Source organism: Monodelphis domestica, chromosome 3, assembly GCF_027887165.1.
Source record: "Monodelphis domestica isolate mMonDom1 chromosome 3, mMonDom1.pri, whole genome shotgun sequence".
NCBI lineage: Eukaryota > Metazoa > Chordata > Mammalia > Didelphimorphia > Didelphidae > Monodelphis > Monodelphis domestica.
The window spans coordinates 57,612,631-57,638,546 of NC_077229.1; the positions used below are offsets into that span (position 1 = coordinate 57,612,631).

Below are 25,916 nucleotides of genomic sequence, written 5' to 3' on the forward strand. Positions count from 1 at the left end.
CACCAGGACTTGAGACCAGACTCCAGGACCCACAAGTCTGGCACTGATGGCTAAACTAAGGTTTTAATGAAGAAGCTAAACATGGCAGACTCAGAGTCAGAAAACAGACTTTTCTTTTTATCAAAGATCTGCAGAGGCCCAGCTGGGAATCTGTCTTTATCACCGAAGATGACTTCCCCCTGAGCTTTTTGCCAATTTAATCAGAAGCTGATAAGGCCCCATGAAGGGCATGAGCAGGTCCTTGACAGCAGCAAGCAAGAGGGATGGGGAGGAAAAGCAGTGTGGGCTGGATTTTCACCCTCCCCAGACACACACAAAGGCTTGAAAGCACAAACTCTGTCTGTGAGGCACAAGAAGTTAGCGAGCTAAAAAAAAAAAACATTTATTAAGTACCAACTACCTGCCAGGCCCTATGGTTAGCTATTTACAGGGGTTTGGTGGTTCTAGCCCAGCCACAGGACAGAGCCTTAGCTATGGAGGCAGTGTGGTGTAAGAGAAAAATCCCTGAACTAGGAAACAAGAAAACCCCTTCAAGAGGCCGTTCCTGATGCCCCTCCAAATTGGCCAATCCACAAGCATTTCTTTCATGGCTTCTTTGGGCTCGGAACTATAAGAGACTTTGAGGGCACAAGGACAAAAATTGAAGTCTCGGCCCTCAAGCTTACCAGGAGAAACAATATGTACACATATATTTAAATTTAAGTCTATAAGTATATATACATACACACACGCACACACATATCACAGACTCTAGGAATAACACCCCTAAATCCCAATCAGATTGGCAGGTTGAGTCTCTGGAGTATGGCCAGACTATTTGTCTGCACAGAAGTCTAAGAGGCCCTGAAGGGCTCCAGGGTAATTTTGCTAATACCACAGCTCACAAGCCCCCACCACTGCTCCCTCCATTGATTATAAGTTGCTATCAACTAGCCAGCTAACTTCATTAACTTTAGGAAATGGATTTTTTTACTATGGTAACCTAGGTTTAAAATTTTTTTTATTTAAAAAATAGCCCCCCAGGACAGAGGGTGCATTCTCCCATGAGTATGTACATACTCCAGATCCTAGAAGTGCTTTTGTTCCCCTCATGGTACTCTCATAAAGTTCCCCTTAGGTATGATGAAATTTTCTTTTCAGCTTCTTGCACAATCCAGAAGCTGCCTTAGAGGTCCTAAATCTAAGTAAGAGATTTAGGAGGAAAATATTCATTTAAAATATAGCAAAATGGGGTAGCTGGGTAGCTCAGTGCATTGAGAGCCAGGTCTAGAGACAGGAGGTCCTAGGTTCAAATCTGGCCTCAGATACTTCCCAGCTGTGTGACCCTGGGCAAGTCACTTGACCCCCACTGCCTAGCACTAACCACTCTTCTGCCTTGGAACCCATACATAATATTGATTCTAAGATGGAAAGTAAGGGTTTAAAAAAGAAAAGAACAAAATGCTGCCCTATAGGTTTTTTAACAATAAAGTAGGGGGCAGCTGGATGGCTCAGTGGATGGAGAGTCGGGTCCTGGGTTCAAATATGGCCTCAGACACTTCCCAGCTGTGTGACCCTGGGCAAGTCACTTAGCCCCCATTGCCTAATCCTTACCACTCTTCTGCTTTGGAATCAATACACAGTATTGATTCCAAGATGGAAGCCAAAGGTTTAAATAAAAAAGTAAAATATAGCAAAAGTAAGATTAAACTATGATCTTAGAAATCCTCATGAGTCTTGTGATGAAGTGTTCGAGGGAAAGAGAGGGTCTACATGACTGAAAAGGAATATTGGAAAATGGAGCAGTGGACAGCAAGGAAGTGTCACTCAAGGACTGTCATTCACTTGCCCAGGAGAGAATGACAGGAATGATGCTGAATGTTAGCCTGCTTGGCCCTCGAAAATTCAACTCATTCTCCAAATGTGTAAAAAGTGAGACCCTTCTCTGTGCTGGGCACTGTGCTAGATACTAGAGGTACAAATGCAAAAATGAAATAGTTCCTGTCTTAAAGGAGTGTGGAGGGTGAATTTGAAGGGGGGGGGGGATGAGATACAACAGCTCTCTGAGTAAGTAAATGAAGAGTATATAAAAGTTCTTTGAGGAGTTGGGGATAACGTGCATGATTTAATCTGAGGAAGGAACTCCTGATGAAAAAAATGCCTTACACCAATGAAGAGAAGCACCCGCCTTGCAATTTATCATTTTAAAGAATATTCCTGAGTCACTTGAGAGACCAAGTACTTGCCCAGGGACACCCAGTCAGCATTTCACCCCAGTTTTTCCTGAATCCAATGTGGGTTCTCTTATTTGCTCTGCCTCTAAAATATAAAAGTATAAAAAGTAATTTTATGAAGGAGCAAATGCTAATACCTAGTAAAGAGAGATTAGGAAAGGTCTCATTTAAGACATGGTACGTGAGCTGAGCTTTGATGGGTACAAGGGATGCCAGGTAATGAACAAATAGAGGAAAGCATTTCATAAGTGCTTACCATGTGCCAAGCACTGTGCTACATGTTGAGAATGGAAACAGAAAAGGGACAGTCTCTTCTATCAAAGACCTCACATTCTAACTGGGAAACACAGAACAGATAGGAAGGTGCAGATACAGGGCAGATGGAAAGCCCCAAAGTCCCTGAAAGCACATCAGAGGATTCTGAAAAGAAGTAAGCAAAGAGTGCAATTCAGACTGGGAGGATCACTTGTATTATGCAAAGGGGCAAGTGGTTCAAGAGCACGCGTGGGGAACAGGTAGTTGGCCAAAGAGTGAATGAAAGAAGAAATGTGAAATAAGTCAGTAATGATCTGTGGGGAGTATATTATGGCGGGGGAGCTACAAATGGCTGATGACTTTGTATTTTAATCTTAGATTCAATAGGAAGGCATTGGTGATTTTTTGAGCAGGAGAGGAGCATCACAGGTCAGATCTTTGTTTCAGAGAAATCAAATGTGTGAGTGCTGACAAGTGAAAGAGTGCTACACAAAGAAAGGAGAGAAAAGGGATAGCTATGCACTACAAAAACAGATTTGAGGCTCTTTATTTTAAAAAAAAGAGAAAACTAGATGCTCTGAAGACAAAGAAACCATGGGTCCATCCAAGTATGATGTAGCAAAACTACAGAAGTATCAGGTTAGAGAGTAGTCAGTAAGGAACTAATAGTGGTGGTGATGGTGGAGGTGGTGGTGATAGTAATAGTAATAGTACTAGCAGTCCTAGTACTAGTAGTGGTAGTGATAGTGACGGTAGTAATGGTGGTGAATAAATAAATGGTTTGTTTGCATGTTTCCCGCCACATTTAGACTGGAAACTCTTTGAGGGCAGGGACTGTCTTTTGCCTCTTTTTGTATCTCTAGCACTTAACACAATGCCTTGAAAATAGTAAACATTTAACGAATGTTTATTGATTGACTGATGAACAAGAAATTCATTAACTAACATAATTACCAAACTTACAGGTTGATTGTTTTCCTTCATACTTGAAGAGGACCAAAATGACATGATTGGTGATATCTCTTGACTCACACATAAATTGGATTTAACTGGGACAGAGTTGTGCAGCTTCCTTCTCTCTTCAAAAGTCATCAAAGTCCAATGGCAAGACAAAACTCAAAACAAATGGTGATGGCCGGGGATGCAGTGGATGACCTTGGCTTCTTCCATGTCTAACCAAGATCTAAGCACTTCACAGAGCCTGTTTCCACCTCCTTAATGACCACTGGAACACATTGTTCTCATCCACCCCTTCCACCTTCTACCAGGGGAAATCTTCATATATGAAATCTTCATACCTGAGGTAGAACTCCCCTAACTCACCAACGGATTTGAGGCTGGTTAGTTACTCACAACCTGGTTTAGCCTGCCTGCCAAGATGGTTTTATCAGGGTGTGCCTGCTAGGCAAACTATGCTTCTTAGAGCCACAGGTGAGAGCTGGGTGGCAGGCAGACACCAAAGGAGGATGAGGAGCCCTGAAAAGAGCTTGACAAGCATTCCTACCAGAGGTGCTAGTCTTCCCTAAACACCCCATATGCCCCACCAAACTTACAGATGAGAGTAATAATTTGATTATTGTTCACCTAGATTTTAGCAATGCTTTAGATTAAGTATGTCATACTATTCTTGTGCAGGAAATGGAGAGATAAGGGGCAGCTGGGTAGCTGAGTGGATTGAGAGCCAGGCCTAGAGACAGGAGGTCCTAGGTTCAAATCTGGCCTCAGACACTTCCCAGCTGGGTGACCCTGGGCAAGTCACTTAACCCCCATTGCCTAGCCCTTACCACTGTTCTGCCTTGAAATCAATACACAGCATTGATTCCAAGACAAAAGGTAAGGGTTTTTATTTAAAAAAAAAAAAAAAGAAAGAAAATGGAGAGATATGGATTAGATGGTAATATAATTAAGTTGATACAAAACTGTTTAGATGACCTACTCAATGAGCACAGTAGTTGAAATGATGCGATACTGACATATAACAAAAGTCTCCAGTGCTGTTTAACATTTTTTAATGACTAAGATAAAGGTGTGTGCATCAGATCTGCAGATGAGATGACACAATGCTGGAAGGAATAACTAAAACACGAGATGACAGGAGCAAAGATGAACTCTAGGTTGAATCTAATAAGATAAAAATAAATGTAAAATGTAATGCCTTAAGGGGAACCACAAATCTAAAGATCTTCTTAAGTTGGGCTAGAGTCTGCAGGACAGCCATAAAGAGTACATACACTTGTGCCAGGACTTGCCAGAGTACCAGTTCGTTTTGGAATGGCAACTGCAAAATAGACATTGTAATGTTGCCTACATAATCAATTGTTTCCACTACCATATGAGTAAGTTTGCTATATAGTAAGTGATATACCCAAAAATAGGCAATGGCTGCAATGACCACCACACCAAAAACAATTTGTTTGAACATATTGTCTTTCTTCCTTAACTACCCTGCTTGTAAGGATCGTGGGGTACAGTCAGACTTGGGGTGCCAATTGTAATAGAAAGGATGATCTGTGTGACTATTTACTTGTTGTGGTAACTGGATACTCTGGCAGGCTAGATAACTGCCACTAGTATGAGGACACTTGAGGACTACCTAGTTAAAATGGGGATAGGGGGCAGCTGGGTAGCTCAGTGGATTGAGAGGTAGGCCTAGAGATGGGAGATCCTAGGTTCAAATCTGGCCTCAGACACTTCCCAGCTGTGTGACCCTGGGCAAGTCACTTGACCCCCATTGCCTAGCCCTTACCACTCTTCTGCCTTGGAGCCAATACACAGTATTGACCCCAAGGTGGAAGGTAAGGGTTTAAAAAAAATAAAAAATAAAATAAAATAAAATGGGGATAGATGAGAGATGTTGCTTGAGATGGAGGGATGCTACCACAGGGGGATGCTCTGGGGTTTGCCTAATGATCTCTACTGATGACTAGTAAATCAATACATTTCCTAACCTCCTCCTGCCTTCACTCCCTCCCTTTTTCAACCCTCTCCCTCCCAGTTTCTTTTGAAGCTTGTGGCTTCGCCCCCCACCCCTCCATCCCATGCCCACTGAATGGACTATGATATTTATGAGGAAAAACTTCTTCCATTCTTTTCTCAGGTAAGGGGTTTATGGGGATAACATGACAAGGAAACTGAGGTGAGAGGGATGAGGATTTCCCTAATCTAAAATGAAGATTATAAGGGTTTGGGAAGTCACAGATATGATAGGGGGACAGTCAGAGAGATGGAGGATAACTGTTAAGTCTTCTTTTCTTCTTTCAATTCACAAAACCACCAAGGTCTCTCAGCCTAACTCCAGAAGTACCCCCAGGGTCCTTCAGCCTGGGACAGAAGCTAATAGGATCAGTTCAGCTTCTTTCCCCTTCAGCCAGGCTTGCCTCCCTTGGTCAGAAAAACCCAGAGCCAAAGTCCCAGTTTTTCTCTCCTTTCTTGGTCAGCCACCCCTAGAGAGAGAGAATCAGAGTCCCAGTTTTTCTCCCTGGCCAGCTTCAACTGCCTCCTCCTGGGAACATTCTGTTTGGAATCTTCACCTTAATTTTGCAGATCAGGTCCCCAGTTTTGTTTCTTGCATGTCTTGACTTGTAAATCCTCTCTCTCTTCATGCCTCTTCCACAAAAATCCAACACAGTTTCAAAAAGTCAGTTTGACAGGTATATGATGTTAGAAGCATAAGAGGAAAGCAGTTGTACCAAAAAAGATCATGAGTTGGACTGGACCTTAAGCTCAATTTGGGTCAACTATATGATGTATTCTCTAAAGAAGCTAATGTGGCCTTGGGCTACAATGAGAATAGAATAACTTCCAGGAAGATGAAGACTCATCTGAAATATCATGCCAAATTCTGGGTGCCATAGTTTAAGCAGAACATTGAGAAGTTTGAGACTATCCAGAGGAGAGCAATCAGGATGGTGAAGGACCTTAAGTCCATTTCAGATGTGAATTTGGTTAAAGAAAATGGATATGTTTAGCCTGAAGAAAAAACTCAGGTCAAGGGGGAGGAGCAACAGAATAGCATTCTTCAAGTATATGAAGGGTTGTCTTGTGACAAAAGTATTAATTATTCTAATTTTCTATTACAAAACTTTACCTTCCATCTTAGAATCAATACTGTGTATTGGTTCTAAGGCAGAAGAGCGGTAAAAGCTAAGTAATGTGGGTTAAGTGACTCACTCAGGGTCACACAGCTAGGAAGTATCTGAGGCCAGATTTGAATCTAGGACCTCCCATTTCTAGGCCTGGCTCTCTATATTATTATAGTAAGAAGATCACAAGTTAGAAGGAATCTGAGATATTCTACACCAATTCCTTCAAATGAGGAAATATTCAAATAGATGATTGAATGAATGTCCCTTATATCACACTCTCTTCACTCCCAGCACCACTAATCTCTTTCCAGATTTCTCTACCCCCTCACCAGTACTTGGTAATATAATGAGCACTAAATAAATGTTTTAAATGTGTATCAAATGAGTGAACAAATGAATGAAAGAATGAAAAAGCATTCATTAAGTGCTTGCCACATGCCAGGCACTATATTAAATGCTGGAAATACAAATAGAAAAGCAAGATAGTCCCTGTTCTCAAAGAGCTCACATTCTAGGAAAGGAAGACAATACATAGAAGATTCCACAGCAGCACAGATGTGTGAATCTTAAAATTGCTCAGACTCTACTTCATAAGATTTGATTAAGCTATTCCCCATTTTCTACAATGGAGGTACTTGGTCAGGAATGTATTGAGAACTTTAAAATTACTCCACCCTGCTCAGACAGTGCCTTAGGGGAAGATAAAGTTGTAAACTCCTGATTGAACAATGAAAAGTCCCTAACTCATACTTAATAGTAAAGTTAGAACCTTAAGCTAGGTCTATTTTTAGATCTAATACAAAAGGGTGCTAAGTACCTATAAAGGTTAAATTAATAACTAAAAGGTCAATCAACTTACAAAAGACAAGCTTAACAAAAGAGGTGTGAAATTTTAGTCTAACCAGAGAAGGTGAGAACCAAAGAAGATAAGAACTAAGAATGGGCAGTCCTGGGGAAAAGTGTCTACTGTGATTGGTAAATGTGAAAATTTAGGGGAGGTGACATAAGAGAAAAATCTCTTGCAAAGGAACAAGTTCAGGGCAATTGAGTTCAGTTATGATTTGAATTCAATTTGGAGGCTAATTTCTGTTCAGAGAGGAAGAACCCAGCTTGAAGACAATCTTGTGGTGAGTGATAAAAACTGATTTGCTCTCCCTTAAGGCTCAGGCCTTCCTACTATTTTCTCTTCTCTCTCTCTCTCTCTCTCTCTCTCTCTCTCTCTCTCTCTCTCTCTCTCTCTCTCTCTCTCTCTCTCTCTTCTCTCTCTCTCTCTCTCTCTCTCACTCTCTCACTCACCCACTCACCTTAATTCCTTCAGTTGTATTAATTAAAATCTCCATAAAACCCAGCTGACTTGGGTATTTTCATATTTGGGAATTTTCCCATGGCGACCACTTATTTTTAATATAAATCAAGACACTAAAAATTATCTTTACAGTTTGGCCAAAACCTTTTATAGTTTTGGCAATTCACAGTCTTGGCAAACTCTCTCTCTCTCTCTCTCTCTCTCTCTCACTCACCCACTCACCTTAATTCCTTCAGTTGTATTAATTAAAATCTCCATAAAACCAGCTGACTGGGTATTTTCATATTTGGGAATTTTCCCATGGCGACCACTTATTTTTAATATAAATCAAGACACTAAAAATTATCTTTACAGTTTGGCCAAAACCTTTTACAGTTTTGGCAATTCACAGTCTTGGCAAACCATATTTCGTGGTTACAGATAGAAAATCCCAGTCATTAAGAGAGCAAAGAATCTAGTTTGGTCAAAACATAGAGGGGAGATAAGGCCCAAAACACCCATTCTTAAGTTTCATTTAGATTGATTAAAAATCATACCTGCTTCTTATGTTGACTATTGTGACTACCCAAGTCTCTGGCAATAAATTTCTCTTCTGGCTCTTCAGTAAACTGTGGTTGATGACAGAGGAGACTACCATTGGGATTGTTCCCCTAGTCAATGAACACAGTGGAGACAGCTAGCCATTTGGGAAGGGGGGAGCCTACTAATCCTAGAGCTCTTGGACAAGCTGTGCTAGGCCATCTTCACCAGTAACTGGACATTGGTGATTTTGCTCTCCTCAATCATGCCATCCCCTATCTGGGGCCCCTATCTCTTTTTTATACTACCTTGATTCTTCCCCTCAGCTATCTAGCCAGCCAGGAAAATAACGACCCTGGTTATACAGGTATAAAAGTGTAATATAATTGCAATATGAGGGCAGGGAGAGAATGGAGTCTTCCCTCCCTCCTGGGTCAGGACCAGTGAGATAAAGATGGAGTTGAGTCAAGTAGAGAGAGAGAGAGGATGGATTTTCTTCCTTCTTGGCTCTCCCTGACAACCCCACTCTGATGGCTTTCCCAGACCTTTTTCCCAGATCTGCTCTAAGATTATTTCCAGTTCCTCTCTTACAAAAGTAACAAAAAATAATTCAAACTCTGGGGATTCTGACTCCAAATTTAGCAGAATTTCTACTACACCACTTTGTGTCCTTTAATATGCAGCTAAGCGGTGATGAGAAAGAAAGAAAGAAAGAAAGAAGAAAGAAAGAAAGAAAGAAAGAAAGAAAGAAAGAAAGAAAGAAAGAAAGAAAGAAGAAGAAAGAAAGAAAGAAAGAAAGAAAGAAAGAAAGAAAGAAAGAAAGAAAGAAAGAAAGAAAGAAAGAAAGAAAGAAAGAAAGAATAAAGAAAGAAAGAAGAAAGATAAGAAAGAAAGAAGAAGAAAGAAAGGAAGGAAGGAAAGGAAGGAAGGAAAGGAAGGAAGGAAGGAAGGAAGGAAGGAAGGAAGGAAGGAAGGAAGGAAGGAAGGAAGGAAGGAAGGAAGGAAGGAAGGAAGGAAGGAAGGAAGGAAGGAAGGAAGGAAGGAAGGAAGGAAGGAAGGAAGGAAGGAAGGAAGGAAGGAAGGAAAGGAAGAAGGAAGAAGAAGAAAGAAGAAAGAAAGAAAGAAAGAAAGAAAGAAAGAAAGAAAGAAAGAAAGAAGAAGAAAGAAAGAAAGAAAGAAAGAAAGAAAGAAAGAAAGAAAGAAAGAAAGAAAGAAAGAAAGAAAGAAAGAAAGAAAGAAAGAAAGAAAGAAAGAAAGAAAGAAAGAAGAAAGAAAGAAAGAAAGAAAGAAAGAAGGAAGGAAGGAAGAAAGGAAGGAAGGAAGGAAGGAGGGAAGGAAGAAAGGGTGTATTTTACAGTTAGTGACTCAGTACTGATGTGAAAATCATTCCTGAATCAACTGTCTGTGTACAGTTAGACCACTGACTTGTTAGAGCAAAGACCAAAATCAATACAAGTTTGAAAAAAAAGAATTAAAATGAAGAAAAGATCATATTTGGGGTTAAAAGAGACCTAACAGGCCACTAAGTCCAAATCCTTCATGTTACATATGAGAAAATTGAAGCAGAGATTAATCAATTTCCCCAAGGTTAAGTAAGTGACAGAGGGGGAATTTGAACCCAAGTTTCCTGATCCAGTGTAGTGCTTTACTCACTACCTCATGCTGCCTCAAAAGATGTCAAGTAGTTAAAAGAACTCTAATCATGCCTGTTGAAATAAATTACTGGTGCCTAAAATGGATGAAGTAAAATAGAGGTGTCAGATGCACAGCTTGTGGACCCACAATGTTCCCTAGTGGGACTGAACCAGATTAAAATATAATTGGGAAATATTAAATAAGATAAATAGAAATACAATAAAACATTGATAACATTACATTTTAAAACTAAATCAATAAGCAGTGTGCAGGGATCCTTGTTATGGTTTAGTGGTCCCCCATTTCTTTTTGAGTTTGACAACACTGGAGTAAAGGATATAGAAACACTGACTAACAATTTCATATACAAGTTTATTCAGTGAAAATCAATTGTTATAACAAGGAGACCAAAAAAATACTAAAAACAGTCTTAGTCAGCAAAACACTTGAATTACTTGCTCAGTGGAAAGATGTGGCAGCCAAGGATACCTCTGATTTAGATCATAAACTCTTTTATAAAGTCTAGAAAAGGAATAAAATAAAAGCGAATAAGAAACATTTCCTCATAAAACAGAGAGAAGCAATGAAGGGAATAATCAGTTTATAGAAAGTTTTGGCAAGAGAACCAGCTAAGCAAAGTCATTTAGAGGGCATTTAAGGATGAAATTGGAAGCAAAACAACAAATTGATAAAAGATGGAAAAGATCTGAGAAAAAGCTATTATATCAAAATCGTTTCATCATTGAGAGCAATGGAGCTGCTGCATTTTAAAGCTAACATCTCAGACCTAGATGGGCTTATCGAGGAAGTGGAACCAGCACTGGAGAAAATGAAGATACAGAAAGCAGCTGGGATAGCCTATGTATACACTGTGGAGATTCACTGCTGGAGGCTGGCAGAGGCAATGCTGTTTTGAAGGCATTGAGGAAAACAAGTCTCAAGGTATCTAAAGGAGAGGAAAATATCACAGCATCATGAGGTTGTAGGATCAAATATAGTTGGGTCTCAATGAGTACAAATAAATGAATCCTGTGAAGTAGTTGCATTATTTGAATTTGCACTATTATGTTTCCATTGGGTTTCAAGCAATGAAAGAATTTTATATAATTATAGTTTAAAATAATGAGAATTTAAATATCTGTGACCATTTAATGAAATTCATTATTTATACTAATCAGGCTTTATCTATATTTAGAATCAACTGATTTTCCTAAAGTGCAAGTCTGTCTATGTCACTACTCTGCTCAAGAAGCCACAATGGATCTCCATTGCCTGTAATACAAAATATAACTTCCTTCATTAAGCATTTAAAGCCCTTTATTATCTTACTCCAGACTCTCTCTCTCTCCAAGTTCATGTGAAGTCCCTTCACATGTTCTATGATCCAACCAAAACAAATTACCTGATTTTTCTCATATATGACACTCCAATTCCCACCTCTTATGTCTTTAAAAATGCTGTCCCCACTAGTCTAAACTGCTCTTTCCTCCTTTGCCTCTTGGAACCCTTAACTCTCCTCAGGTGCCACCTCCTTCAAGAGACTTTTCTTGATGCCTCCTCACCGACTTCTAGGGTTTAATAACTCCCATCACGATGATGAGATCTTCCATAAGTTCCTATTTGCAAATGAAATTGTACTGATTTGAATGAAGTTCCAGAGCATTTCCAATGCTCCTTGATGAGATATACAATTATTCTAAAGAGTTTGGTTTTACTATCCACTTGGGAAAAGTCAACTCAGTGGATGAAGAATAGCTATTATCTAAATTAGGATACGCACTTTAGTAGACAATCTATGAAGTTTGGGTTTATAAATGGAAAGCTGAAAATGGATGGATATACATATAAATATACATGTGATTCATATACATATGTATGTATTTCTATCATATTAGTATGTGATTATATATTATATATATATATATATAATACACATATGACAGTTGAACCAAGAGTTGAAGCAGGAGGAGAGATGGCTGAGTGGACTTTGGGAAACTGCAAAGTTCCTTTTAATTAACCCAAGTTTCTCCCTAGAACCAAGGTCCTTCTTTTTATTTATTTTTTTAAACCCTTACCTTCTGCCTTAGAGCCAATACTAAGTATTGGTTCCAAGTTAGAAGTAAGTAAGTAAGTAGTAAGTAAGTAAGTAGAGTAAGGGCTAGGCAATAGGTGTTAAGTGACTTGCCCAATGTCACACAGATAGGAAATGTCTGAAACCAGATTTCAACCCAATTGGACCTGGCTCTCAATTCATGAGCCATGTAGCTACCCTTGATCTTTCTTTTTAATACCAATAATTTACTGGCTATTGTATAACTATCGGTCGTGGAATACCACAATGTCCAAAGAATTAGAGTTAAGGATCACCCCAAAGGCAAAAGAGAGGTACATGGTAAACTCCAACAACCTACAGTGCATTACTCACAAGAAATAATAAAAGAAGACGAGGGAAATAATGTGTCACTGAGAAAAAGCTCGATTGAAAAAGATGGGTGGGTCATACGACAAGAGTGAGAGGAAACCAGTGAGAAGTCCATGTGATATGTTTAGAAGAGAAGGCTTAAGGAAGGTACCCAGAATTTTGGGGAGCAGAGTAGCTGTGCTAAAATTAAAGGAGAACATGGACAAGAAATGCATGAAATGAACCATCATGAAAAATATTATTTGAATACGCACATTGATGAGTTCACAGATTCATTTGAGTATTATTATTACATCCTATGGTTGAATAAACAGGACAAATACATAACAAGAAAGCTAATAATACCAGGTAATAGATGAAAATCAAAAGTATAATATAGACAGAACCCCCAGTGAGAGTTTGGAAGAGGAAGTGGTCATTATAGACTTGACCAAGTAGAAGGAAAGTCTTCATGAAAGAATCCGAACTTGAGCTCTCCCTTCCGTTCAATTGAATAAACATGTATTAAGTACCTATTATTATGTGCTATTATTATTACTGTACTAAGTGCTGAGCATACAAAAAGAGGAAAAGACACTCCTTGACCTTAAAGATCTCCCAATCTAATGGGTCAGGGTGGCCAATATAACAACAAATATAGTAGTAGTCTCTCGGTAACCGAGGATGACGTTTGTCATTGTGTGCTTTCATCTGTGATGTAGATGAGTGTGCACAAAGACACTTGTGCGTGAAGGAGATTTAAGTGGAAAAGTCAATGCACAGAGACAGTCCCACTCTCTCGGCGTTGGAAGCCTGGGTCCAATGGCACGAAAAGTCGTTACACCTGGAAACTTCCTCAGCTGCATCAGATGGCCGTGTTGTCCTTTGTGCTCCAACACGCCCTAAGCACTCCACAGTGCTTTGCTGCATCGCCCTCTCAGCCGTTGAACCTTCGTATTGGTTTCTTCCGTCTGTTCAGCCGAAGCAGTCTTCACATGCTGGGTGAGCAAAGTCCTAGTTCACCAGGGGTCCATGACCCGATGGCTACCCTCACAACAAAGCAAATTACACAAATAGATCATTAACAGAGGAAGGCACTGGAATTGAGAGGGGTTGGGGAAGGCTTCCTTTGGTGGGTAGGACTTTCACTAGGACTCACATGAAGCAAGTGAGGTTGGTAGTCAGAGTGGAAGAGGAAGAGTATTCCAAGTGTAGAGAAAGTGTCCAGAGCCCCCAGAGATGGAGGATCTTGTTTATGAAACAGCCAGGATGCCAGTGTCACTTGGATGAAAGAGTACATGTCAGAGAGTAAGGTATAAATAAGAAGACTTGAAAGGTAGGAGGGGATAGGTTATGAAGGGCTTTAAATGTGAACTAGAGTACTTTTAATCTGCTCCTAGAAGCAATAGAAGTCCCAAAGAATCAGGACTCAGATGGGAGAAAAGGAGAAAAATGATTGAGATTTCAAGGAAACTTCAGAACATATTCTATAAAGACTGGCCACAGGAAATGGGAGGTTAGCCCCACTTATGGGGGAGGAGGACAGGACATGACAGCCTTGTAGTATGGAGATTCAAACACTAGATTTTGAATGAGGAAAAACTGAGGTAGAATTATTAGCTTTGTGACCATGGGCCTCAGGTTGCTCATCTGTAAAATGGGGGTGATAATAGCACCTACTTCACAGGATCTCTAAAGAATTTCACAAACATTAAAGTGTTATACAAAAGTATTAAATAGTATTAAAGTTCATGTCAGAGGTGCTATCTGATCTCAGGTCCTCTTAGAGATGGAATTCTTCCCACTATACCATTCCTATTTACTTCTTTCTTAGCACAAGAAGGCAGAACTATGATCAGTGATCCAAGCTACCTCTTTCTTGATGACAGATGAGGGATTCAGGATGCAGAATGACATTGTAATTGTAATTGAACATGGCTGGTGCAGACATTTGTTACAATTGCTTTGTAACTTTTTTTTTCCTTTTTTAAACTGGAGAGGGAAAGTGGAGGGGGAAATAAATGCTTATTCGCTGAAAAAGAAAAATGGGAAGAAAGGAAAATCGTCTACAAAAAGAAATATTAGTACCAGGGAGGTAGATTAAAGCCCAACATAAGGAAAGAATTCCTAAGAACTAAAAGTAGAACTGGCTGTCTTGAGAGGCTATGGGAGGTGTCCAGGCAGAGGCTGAGTGGCCTCTTTTTAGGAAAGGCCCAAAAGGGATTCCTATCCACATACAAGTAATACTAGATGGTCTATGAAATCATTTCCAACCCTGAGACTCTCTGATACTCTGACTGATTCCATTCCATGGTCTGTGAGTCACTCTTGGGCAAGACAGTCACTTCTATATGCCAGCACTCCCTCCCTTCCTCTGTATTTGTTCATCCGGGGTGCCCAGACCCCTAGGTCTATCCTTACACTAAAAAACAAAGTTTCTGGTTATGAAAAATTGAAGGCAACATGCCTTAAGATCATCTAACTCTCTGCTCTAACTGCTCACCAAGTAAGTAGTTTTCCCAACATGGCTGACTGACCCAGGGGAGAAATTTGGTTGCAGGTGCACCTGTCTCTCAGTAGAAATGAACAGCCTGCTTTTCCTGTGTACCTGACAGTGTCCGGTGAGTTTGATTGCTATGAATAAGTCAATCCCCCAAGGACTGATAAAATCAAAGCTCTGAGCCTGCAGATGGAAGACCAGCTCAGTGACCTGAGTTAAAGCTCATGAAGGAGCCCAAACCCCAGGAATCCTGAGACAAGCAGACAGCTTCATTTTCCTTTCTTTCCTCTCACTCTCTTCCTCCTCCACTGTACGCTCTCTCTGTGTGGCTCTCTCTGTGGCTCTCTCATTCTCTGTCTCCCTGTCTCTCTGTCTCTCTGTGTCTCTGTATCTCTGTCTCCCTCCCTGTCTATCTCCCTCTCTATCTGTCTATCTGTCTCCCTCTCTGTCTATTTGTCCTCTCTTTCTCTCTCCTCTCTTCCCCCCCCCTCTTTTATCTTCCTCTCCCTCTCCCTCCTCTCTCTCTCTCTTCTCTCTCTCTCTGACTCTTTCTCTCTCTGTGTCTCTCTGTCTCTGTCTTTCTGTCTCTATGTCTGTCTTTCTGTGTCTGTCTCTCTCTCTGTGTCTCTGTCTCTCTCTCCCTCCATCTCTCTCCCTCTCCCTCTCTCTCTCTTTCTCTGTCTCTCTCTGTCTCTCTCTTTGTCTCTGTCTGTCTCTCTCTCTCACACACACACACAGAATCACCTATTACCACACAGACAAAATATCATCCCTGAAAATCATTGCCTTGGATACTGCCTACTTTCTTGTTAAAGAATCGCTCAAAACGGACAAGAAGACTTTCTTTGTCACTTCTCTGACCTTCACTTGACCAACACTCTTGTTCAGGACCTTGTCACCTCCAGTCTGGACTATTGTAATAACCTCAAAAGAGTTTCTCTTCCTCCAGGACCCTTGCTTTTCCAAGAAATCCTGTACACTGTGCCAAATTGTTATTATTAAAACACAGAACTGACTGTATCACTGCTCTCTCTCTCTCTCTCTCTCTCTCTCTCTCTCTCTCTCTCTCTGTCTCTCTCTCTCTCTCTCTCTCTCTCTGTCTCTCTCTCTGTCTCTCTCTCTCTCTCTCTCTCTCTCTCTCTCTCTCTGTCTCTCTCTCTGTCTCTCTCTGTCTCTCTCTGTCTCTCTCTCTGTCTCTCTGTCTCTCTCTCTTTCTGTCTCTCTCTGTCTCTCTCTATCTCTGTCTCTGTCTGTCTCTCTGTCTGTCTCTCTGTCTCTGTCTCTTTTCTCTCTCTCTCTCTCTCTCTCTGTCTCTCTCTGTCTCTCTCTGTCTCTCTCTCTGTCTCTCTCTCTGTCTCTCTGTCTCTCTCTCTTTCTGTCTCTCTCTGTCTCTCTCTGTCTCTGTCTCTGTCTGTCTCTCTGTCTCTGTCTCTTTTCTCTCTCTCTCTCTCTCTCTCTCTCTCACACACACACACACACACACACACACACACACACACACACACACACCCCATAAGCCCTCCAGTACCACTTTATTTTTGCCTCAGATTCCAAACACCTAGTCCAGCGTCCCACATGGAGCAGGCACCTCACGCCTGTCCATCTGATATCGGTGATACATTCTGCTAGCTTCCTGTCTCCCCCCTGGGCTCAGACACAAGATCAGAGGATTTCTAAACGGTGGGGGTTTCCTTTCCCTCTCTAGCAGGCCAAGGGCTCCTCACAAATTAAAGGCATTCATAGTGTGACTGCAGTCAGCTCTCAGGGGAAAATCAGAATTTCATCTGCAATAGATTCCCGAGAAGCTCACACTATCGCTAATCTCCCTACAAAGTTTATTAACTTTCATTCAATTAATTACCAGAACAAATCAGAGCTGAGCGCTAATTCTGAGGCTTCCATTATCTTTTTCCATACATTTTAGGACTCATCCAGGATGGAAAACTCCATTACCAGGCTTATTCATTTGCCTCTTAGATAGCTAATTGTGCCCAAGTCTAGTTAGCATGCCTAATCACTGGCTTATTCACTCCCAGAGGTTTGTGGCAAGATGGGCCATTATTCAGGAGAAATGAGATCAGGGCTTGGCAGAAAAGGAAATGGGTTTGCATTATATGATATCTAAAGAAAGCGAGGTAGAGCCCCAGAAAATGGAGAGCTTCGGTTAACACCCCACTCCCAGCAGTTCTCATCTGCTCGCTGGGGTTCCACTTTCCCAACAGCATACTTAGCCAGGAAAGGGGAGCAGGCAGTATTTCTCATTGAAACATGGCAGGCTAATGTGCTGAGAGTGTCTAATGGGGTTTTATAAGGTGCCAGGAGATGGATGGTATCACTTCTGCCGCCCCTGAAAGAGAGGAATATAAAACCCAGCGCAAGAGAACCCTAGGCAATGGCGTTAGACCGGGAGGGAACGGCTGCTTTTGTGGGACTGTATATCGTCGATGTCATAAAATGCGCTGCCTGAGCGTGTGCCCACCAGAAAGAAAGAAAATAAGTTTTCTCTCATTATCCTGCAACAAAACATGGAGCTTGCCTAGAAATTCAAATTCTCTGCTCCAGAGAGCACAGTTACCAACCGCAGCTGGATCTTGATGAGAGCAACAAGCCCACGAGACCCAAGATGGGGCAGGGTGGCATCATCAGGCATTGGACCCATCACTGGCTTGAGGATCCAAGGACCTGGTTTTACATTCCACCTGTGAACACTTACTATCCACATGATCACAGGCAAGTTACTGATCCTCTCTGGGCCTCAGTTTCCTCATCTCTCAAAAGAGGTTAAACTGGATGGCCTCCAAACAGTCCTTTCCAGTCCTAGAGCTATGATATTCAGGATGATGACAAAATATTTAATTCATTAAGAATCTACTATGGGGTGGAATTGCGCATCTGCTATGAGAAGGGTGGCTGGAGGGGACGGAGGGAAAGAATATGATTCTTATAACCAAAGAATAATGTTCTAAATTGATGAAATAAAATAAAATTTAAATTTAAAAATGTATAGTATCCAGAAAAAAAAAAAGAATCTATTATGGGGGGCAGCTGAGTAGCTCAGTGGATGGAGAGCCAGGCCTAGAGATGGGAGGTCCTAGGTTCAAATCTGGCCTCAGACACTTCCCAGCTGTGTGACCCTGGGCAAGTCACTTAACCCCTATTGCCCAGCCCTTACCACTCTTCTGCCTTAGAACCTAGGTTTAGGAGATACAAAAACAAAAGTGAAACATTTCCTGCCCTCAGGGAGTTTACATTCTATCAGGGAAAATAGCATGTACAGACAAAATGAATACAAGATTACTTTAGGGCAAGGAAAGCACTGGCTGCTTGGTTTGGGGTGGGAGGGTACAGATGGTGGGAGGGGGATCCAGAAAGTCTTCCTGTAGGAGGCAGCATTGGAGCTGAGTTTTGATAGAAACTAGGGATTGGAGATGATGGGGAGTTGGGGACAGACTGAATTTCAGGCATGGGAGAAAATCTATGCCAAGGCACAAAAAGAGGAGGTGGAGTGTCATGTGTGAGAAACAGCAGGCCCAGTTTGGCTGGAGCATAAAGTGCTGCTGGCACAAGGCGAGGAAAAGGATAATCATCTTGGAGAGCTACAATAGGGCTAAGACATGAAGAAAATTAAACACCAAAGACAGAGACTTCTGTTTGATCCTAATAGTAACTGGGAGTCGCTGGAGTTTAGAAAGTAAACAGATCCGATCAGACCTGTACTGTAGGGAGAGATAACAGAGCCTTAAAGCAGGGAAACCCAATAGGCTGTTGCTGTTCAATTATTTCAGCCAGTGCCTAATTCTCTGTGACCCCATTTAGGATTTTCTTGGCAAAGTTACTAGAGTGGTTGGCCATTTCCTTCTCCAGCTCATTTTACAGATGAGGAAACTCAGGTCAATAGGGTTAAGTGAATTATCCAGGGTCACACAGCTAGGGCTGGATTTGAATTCGTGAAGATGGTGAGTCTTTCTGATTCCAAGCCCCAAGCTCTATCCAACCAGGTATATTTTTGTTTGCATGTCATCCGATTGTAAGCTCGTTAAGGCCAGGGACTATCTTTTGTTTCTTTTTGTATCCCTAGTGCCTGGCACATAGTAGGTGCTTAATAAATGTTTATTGAATTCCATTGAAGTGATTTTGATTTCTGTCTTCAGAATCACGCCCTGAACTCTATCCACTGTACCCCTATTTGATATATAAATATCAAATGTGATCAGTTATATGTGAAGGAACAAAAGGCAATAGTTGGAGAAGGGACTTGGCATTAAAAATGAACTATTATTCTCTTCTCCCTAACCCCACTCATCACCCTAAACACTTCAAAGCCAGGACATTGTAGATGCTGATGTTGCCCTTGGGGGATGGTCCATGAAGGCCACTGGTTTAGGGTCAGGCAGAATCCTGTCTGGAAATTGCCCCTCCCCAATTACTTGCCACATAATCTTGGTCGAACCATTTAAGCTTTTAACGAATGTCTTTTTAACTCTAGTCTTGATATCCAAAATCAGGGGAGAACATTTCTTTTGAATCAGTCACTCAAAAGCATTAAAGTAGTATATATTCTTTTATATCTTATAATATTCTATTATATCTTTTATATCTGGTCTTCTATAAAATAGGAGGAGGCTAAATATTGTGGATAGAATGTTGGACTTGGAGTCAGAAAGACATGAATTCAAATCTTGCCTCAGATACTTACTAGTTGTATGACCCTGTATAAGTCACTTAACCCTGTTTGTCTCTGTTTCCCCTACTGTCAGAAAGACCCGAATCAGAAAGACTCAAGTTCAAATCTATATACCTATCACCTGAGCAAGTCCCTAAACCTCTGTTTGCCTCAGTTTCTCTATCTTTAAAATGGGGGTAATAAAAGCATCTATCTCCCCGAGTTGTTATGAGAATCAAATGAGATTCTTTTTGTAAAGTGCCAGACAAGGAGTAAGTTCTATATAAATGTTGTTGTTGTATTGTCATGGTTCCATGACTAGTAGACCTTTCTCCCTTACCCATGCCTTCCTTGGGAGAGTGGACCATGGAAAGCCACCCCAAATCACCCTTGTGGATCCCAGTGCTCTTCCTATGGCTGCCTTCTTCCTCTCGGCCTCACAGCTCACAGCGGGGGGCGGAGAGTGGACAGATTTCCTTCCCTCCTTCCCTGGATGCCCTTTGATAGAGGAGAGGGGCTGGGAGGAAGGAGTCTCCAGTGTAGCAAGCAGGATGCAGGGGGACACAAAGGGTCTGGAGAAGCCATAAACTAAGACCCGGAAACCAAGCTCCTTTCTGTCAAACTGAGGGAATGGGGGAATTTCTAACTCTTGAGTCTGGGGCAATGCCCAGAGAATGCCTAGGGCCTTGGATGGCCTCCCAGTTCAGGGTACAGGCAATGTTACCAAACCCAAAGCACAGACAGCTCCTTAGATGGCAATCTGTAAACCCCCAGCATAAATCACGGGAGCCAGGAACGAAAGGGCATGATTAGCCTGGCATTTACGCACACTTGCCATCCAGAAAATGCCAGCTGGGGCTGGCTGAGAGCCCCAGACAGTTCCCCATTCAGGCTGCACCAAAGCAGAATTAAGAGAGCTTTTAGGCTCAGGGGCTAACAGAGAGGCTAACCTGAAGGTGAAGTCAGAGGCACAGGATTCAAATCTCCCCCCTCTGCCACTGCCCTTGTATGGAGCCCTATGCAAGACCCTAATGAGTCTCCACATCCTCATCTGCAAAATGAGGTGTCCCACACTCCGTGACTCCATTTGGGGTTTTCTTGGCAAAGATTCTGGGGTGGCTTGCCATTTCCTTCTCCAGCTCATTTGACAGATGAGGAAATTGAGTCATACAGTTAAGTGACACGCCCAGGGTTATATCACTAATAAGAGTCTAAGGCCAGATTTGAACTCTGAAAAATGTCTGCTATATTACTGTGATAAAGGATGAATGGTTTGCAAAAACTGAGAGGTGCAAACATCAGAGGGAGTGATCCCAACATAATATTACCCAGCAGCCCTGCAAAATGAAGAGATTAACCTAAGTGGTCTCTGAGGTCCCTTCTGCCTCTCAGTCTATAATCCTGTGAGCTCAGCTTTGCAAGAACTATTCTCTTGGCTCGCAATAGTCAGTCAACAAACTTTCTAAAAATTTTTTCTCCTTACTATGAACTTTAACATCCATTAAGGGACATGAATTAATACGCATCTATTGAGTCCCTACCGTATGCTAAGCAGCAGGAATACAAAGAAAGACAAAAACACAGTATCTACTCAGTGGGGAAAACTAGCAAACTGTTATGTACGAGCAAGATATTTACAATGTAAATATAAATGAGATAGTTACAACATAACTGGGAGGTCATCTCAGAGACACTAAGACACTAGAAGGGAGAAAAGGGTAAGAAGGGAGAACCAGGACAATCCTGCTCAAGAAGGTAAGATTGAAGCTGTCTCTTGAGAAAGCCAGGGAGGTGAACAGGTGGAGAAGAGGTTCAAGCAGTGAAGAAAGACTGTCAGGAAATGGAGCAAACAGAAAGTGGATCCTAGTCCTAGTGGGGATGGGAGAGGGACGGTTAATTCAAGCTGCCCCAGTTGTACTAGCATCCAAGCCTACAACACCTCCCAAATGGTCTCTTCATTTAAGTCTCCTCTTTCTGATCTATCTTCCACAGAGCTACCCAGTTGACATTCCTAAAGCATAGGTCATGCCACTCTCATGCTCAGGAAATTCTACCAGCTCCCTATCGCCTCTAAATAAAACACAAGCTCCTGTTTGGTATTTAAAGACCTTTACAATCTGTCTCCAACCTCTCTTTCCAGATTGAGCTTACATTCCTTCCTCCCATCAATTCTACATTGCAGCCAAACTCTCATGCTAGTTACTCATTGGATTCGACATTCTATCTCCCACTCCATGCCTTCACACAGAGCTATCCCTCATTCCTGAAATGTTCTTCTTGCCTGTCCCCAAATTTTTTCAACCAATCAATCCATTGTAGTCTAGATGAGTTTTGGGATCCTTATCCCAGCTTCTACCCTCTAACAGACAAGTCTCAAGGCTCCATACATAGCCAAATCCCCACCTTGGACTTTTGAGATTATTCAGGAAGAATCAGAAGCATATTTCTAATGCCATTGGCTCAAACTCCCACTGGCATGCATCCTTCCCCTCAAGATTGGATGAAAATTATTTAGTCAGCCAGCTTTAAGTAGCTGATAGATGGTACAAAACAACTAGTGGCCTCAAAAGCCAAGGGAAAGTGGGGCTCAGAGAGCTCATGTGGCACAAGGAGTAACTCACAACTCCCAGTTCTTTGAAATTCTTTCCTCCCATTCAAGGGGTGCTCAAGAAATTCCCTTTAGAAATAGTGGACATTCAACCTGTCCTTGGCTCCCAATGCAGGCACTGAAGTCAGCTGACCTGATGGAAAGGGAGAAAGTCTAAGGTGAGGCTTTGCCTTCCCCTTCAGGCAATTGTTTCTGAGGAGAGTGGGGAGGAGAGTTCCTGGAACATTACACTTGACCCAACCTCCCTAATGACTCCAGTCTGAAACTAGCTTGCAAATTTATAGACAGCCCCTGGGTCTGTCTAAGTAATATTTCTGTACAATGGGACTGCAGTTCAAAGAGCTTTTCAAACTTGATGGAAAGCCTATGACTGAGATTGATCAGGCATCTTAGCATTATTTTAAGTGAGAGTAATTAAATTGAATAAATCCATCAATTCCACCTCCATATTTTCTTTCAATAATAATAACAGTAATACATTAAGTTTCTCTGATGTACTGGCCCAGGACCTCCTTCATCCAATGTAGATGACAAGCCACTTACAAATTAGTAGGTAAATCTTAGGGAATTGATTGAAACTCAAAGACAGCTACAGGTGATGGCTGCAGTAGATATTAAAAAGTGCTGAGCCAGGAGCAAGGAAGACCCAAGTTCAAACTTAGCCTCACACACTTACTAGCTCTGTGACCCTGGGCAAGTCACTTCAACTCTGCCTTAGATTCCTCATCTGTAAAATAGGGATAATAATGGCTCCCAGCTCCCTAAGTGAAGGTCAAATTAGATGATAATTGAAGGCATTTACTACAGTGCATGGCACATAGTAAGCATTATTTAAATGTTAGTTAATAGTAGTAGTAGTCTCTTGGTAACCGAGGATGACGATTGTCTTTGTGTGCTTTCATCTGTGATGTAGATGAGTGTGCACAAAGACACTTGTGTGTGAAGGAGATTTAAGTGGAAAAGTCGTTGCACAGAGACCGTCCCACTCTCTCAGCATGGGAAGCCTGGGTCCAGTGGCATGAAAAGTCGTTACACCTGGAGACTTCCTCAGCTGCATTGGATAGCCGTGGTGTCTTTTGTGCTCCAACACGCTCTGAGCACTCCACAGTGCTTTGCTGCATCGCCATCTCAGCCGTTGAACCTTCTTATTGGTTTCTTCCGCCTGTTCCCCCGAAGCAGTCTTCACATGCTGGGTGAGCAAAGCCCTGGTTCCCCAGGGGTCGACAACCCAATGGCTACCCTCACAAGGTTTAGCCGGCTTGTCAAAGCCGTTGCCCAGGGTGTGGCTGCTGCCACATGCTAGCAGCTACTGGGAGCCACAAGTGAGAGCTGCGTGTCAGGTGAGGGTCACTGGCTGGAGAGCTGCCCTAGAAGGGCACGACAAGCCCTCCATACCAGAGATATTATCCCTCCCTGAGCACCCCATACACCCCAATCACATGATAATCTCTTAATTAATGCTTGTTAACTGATTGACTGACTTTGCACTCATCTGGTTCAACTCCCTAATTTTCCAAGTGAAGAAACTAGGTCCAGATAAGGGAAAGGACATAATCCAGGGATAAATTAAGCAATAAAATCTGGATTCAAACTCAGGTCCTCTGACACTCAAATCCAAGGCTGAAAATCTATTACCCAATGTCAGCCCAAAATCTAAGTTTGAATCTCAAGCTTAGCAGTATCTTGTTAAATCAGTCCTTTCACTTTTCTGGGGCTCATCTAGATAATCTCTTCCCTGCCTGAGGAAAAAGGCCTTGTGTTGGGTCAAAAGAGATAATGGATAGCACTCTGCTTCATGAAGACAAGATGAGGATTTTTCATGATTTTTAGAGAACTGGGAGAGAGAAGGAGAAAGCAGTTCTCGGTCCAATGGGCCCACAAGCAAGGGAACAGAGAGAGATAACCAACAAGAATCACTCACATTGTGCTCCAAAAAGATGGTTAACTTGCATCTGGAAATCCCACTGAGCAGTGTGGGAAGGAAAGAAAGGGGAGAGAGCTCCTGCAGATATGCCTTTCCATTAACCCCTACTTCCTGCTGGGTGTTAGAAACAAGAGGTTAGGGGGCCAGTCTCCCTCCCTTCCCCAGTGGCCATGGCTCATCTCCATCACACTTCTGCCTCACAGAGTCCTTACCAACAAATACCAGTACATGAATGTTTTACATTCTAAAGTTTTCTCTCTGTGGTACAGGATTCTGCTTAAAAAAATAGACCTAATATATATATATATACATATATATATATATATATATATATATATATCCCTTTTGGTAACTAGAATGTGCTAAAAGATACCTTCATGTGATCAGAGATACAGAGCTGGAATGGAACTTAATGGCCATCATGTCTAACCCACTCATTTTACAGGTAAGGAAACTGAAGTCTGGGAAGACTAATTGATGCGACTAGCCACATGCAAGATTTGAACTCAGGTTCTCCTCACTCCAAGCCCAAATCTTACCTACTATGCCATCTAGCTATCTTCAAAGGTGGACTTCCATTGGCATAGTAGGTTTCCCATCCAGGACCATCCAACATTCTTTCTTTCTTTCTTTCCTTCTTTCTTTCTTCCTTCCTTCCTTCCTTCCTTTCTCCTTCCTTTCTTCCTTACTTCTTTTTTCTTTTTTCCTTTCTTCCCTCCTTCCTTTCTTCCTTCCTTCATTCCTTCCTTTCTCCTTCCTTTCTTCCTTACTTCTTTTTTCTTTTTTCCTTTCTTCCCTCCTTCCTTTCTTCCCTCCTTCCTTTCTCTTTCTTTCTTTCTCTCCCTGTCTCTGTCTCTCTCTCCTAATAAGAGAAAGCTCATGTGATTTGGGACAAGCCATTTAACTTAATTTGTCTCTAGAAAAAAACCAAAAGGCTGACCAAGATTTGGCCTTTTAAAGGTCTCTCCTATTTAATGGAATTGATGTGTCCTGGGGAAATGTATTGTTCATTGTATTTCACTTAGAACAGGGACTCACAGCCCTGGATCCTGATAGATTTCAAGGGATCCCTGAATTTGGATAGGAAAAAATTGCAAATTTATTTTCACTAACTTCTAACTGAAATTTGGCTTGTCCTTCAGTTAAGAATGTAGGCAACAGAACATTATTCTGAGAAGGGCCATAGATTTGTCCAGGCTTAGAAAGGGGGCCCATGATGCAAACACAAAAAAAGACTAAGCACTCTCATGTTAAGGAAACTTTATATTGTTGCTAAGACTATAATTTATCAACAGGCGTCTATAGGAGACTTACTATGTACTAGGCACAGTGTCGTGATTTAGGGTAATTGTGTAATGGGAAATATTCAACAACTAGGGTTCTCTGAAGGGAAAAAAGTAAGATACATAAAACACATTCTTAAGTTTTTAATCTACTTCATCAATATTTCCCCCATTACTTTCTTAAGTATCAACAATAATAATCAACAATAATAACGAAAATCAAGTCCTAGTTTGCAGCCAATTTCTGAGGTATAAATGCTCCCACTAAAAATTTAACAATCAGCTCCCCAGAGCAGGATTGAGCTGGCTCCAGCACAACCCAGGACCAGGGACATCAATATAATAAATGAAATAATCTCCTCTCACAAGGAATTTTCATTCTAATGGAATAGACTATAAGAATGTATGTAAGTATAAACAGAATAAATATAAAAAGAAGACTAGGAGCAGCTAGGTAGATGAATGGATAGAGAGTCATGCCTGGACGTGAGAGATCTTAGATTCAAATCTGGCCTCAGATACTT

At 41.6% G+C, this 25,916-nt stretch overlaps 1 pseudogene; it reads right to left on the reverse strand.

The window, feature by feature from the left end:
• The window catches only part of LOC100618835 (RING-type E3 ubiquitin-protein ligase PPIL2-like), a 141,246-nt pseudogene extending 123,673 nt beyond the window's left edge, over nt 1-17,573 (reverse strand).
• Between the last annotated feature and the right edge of the window lie 8,343 nt (nt 17,574-25,916).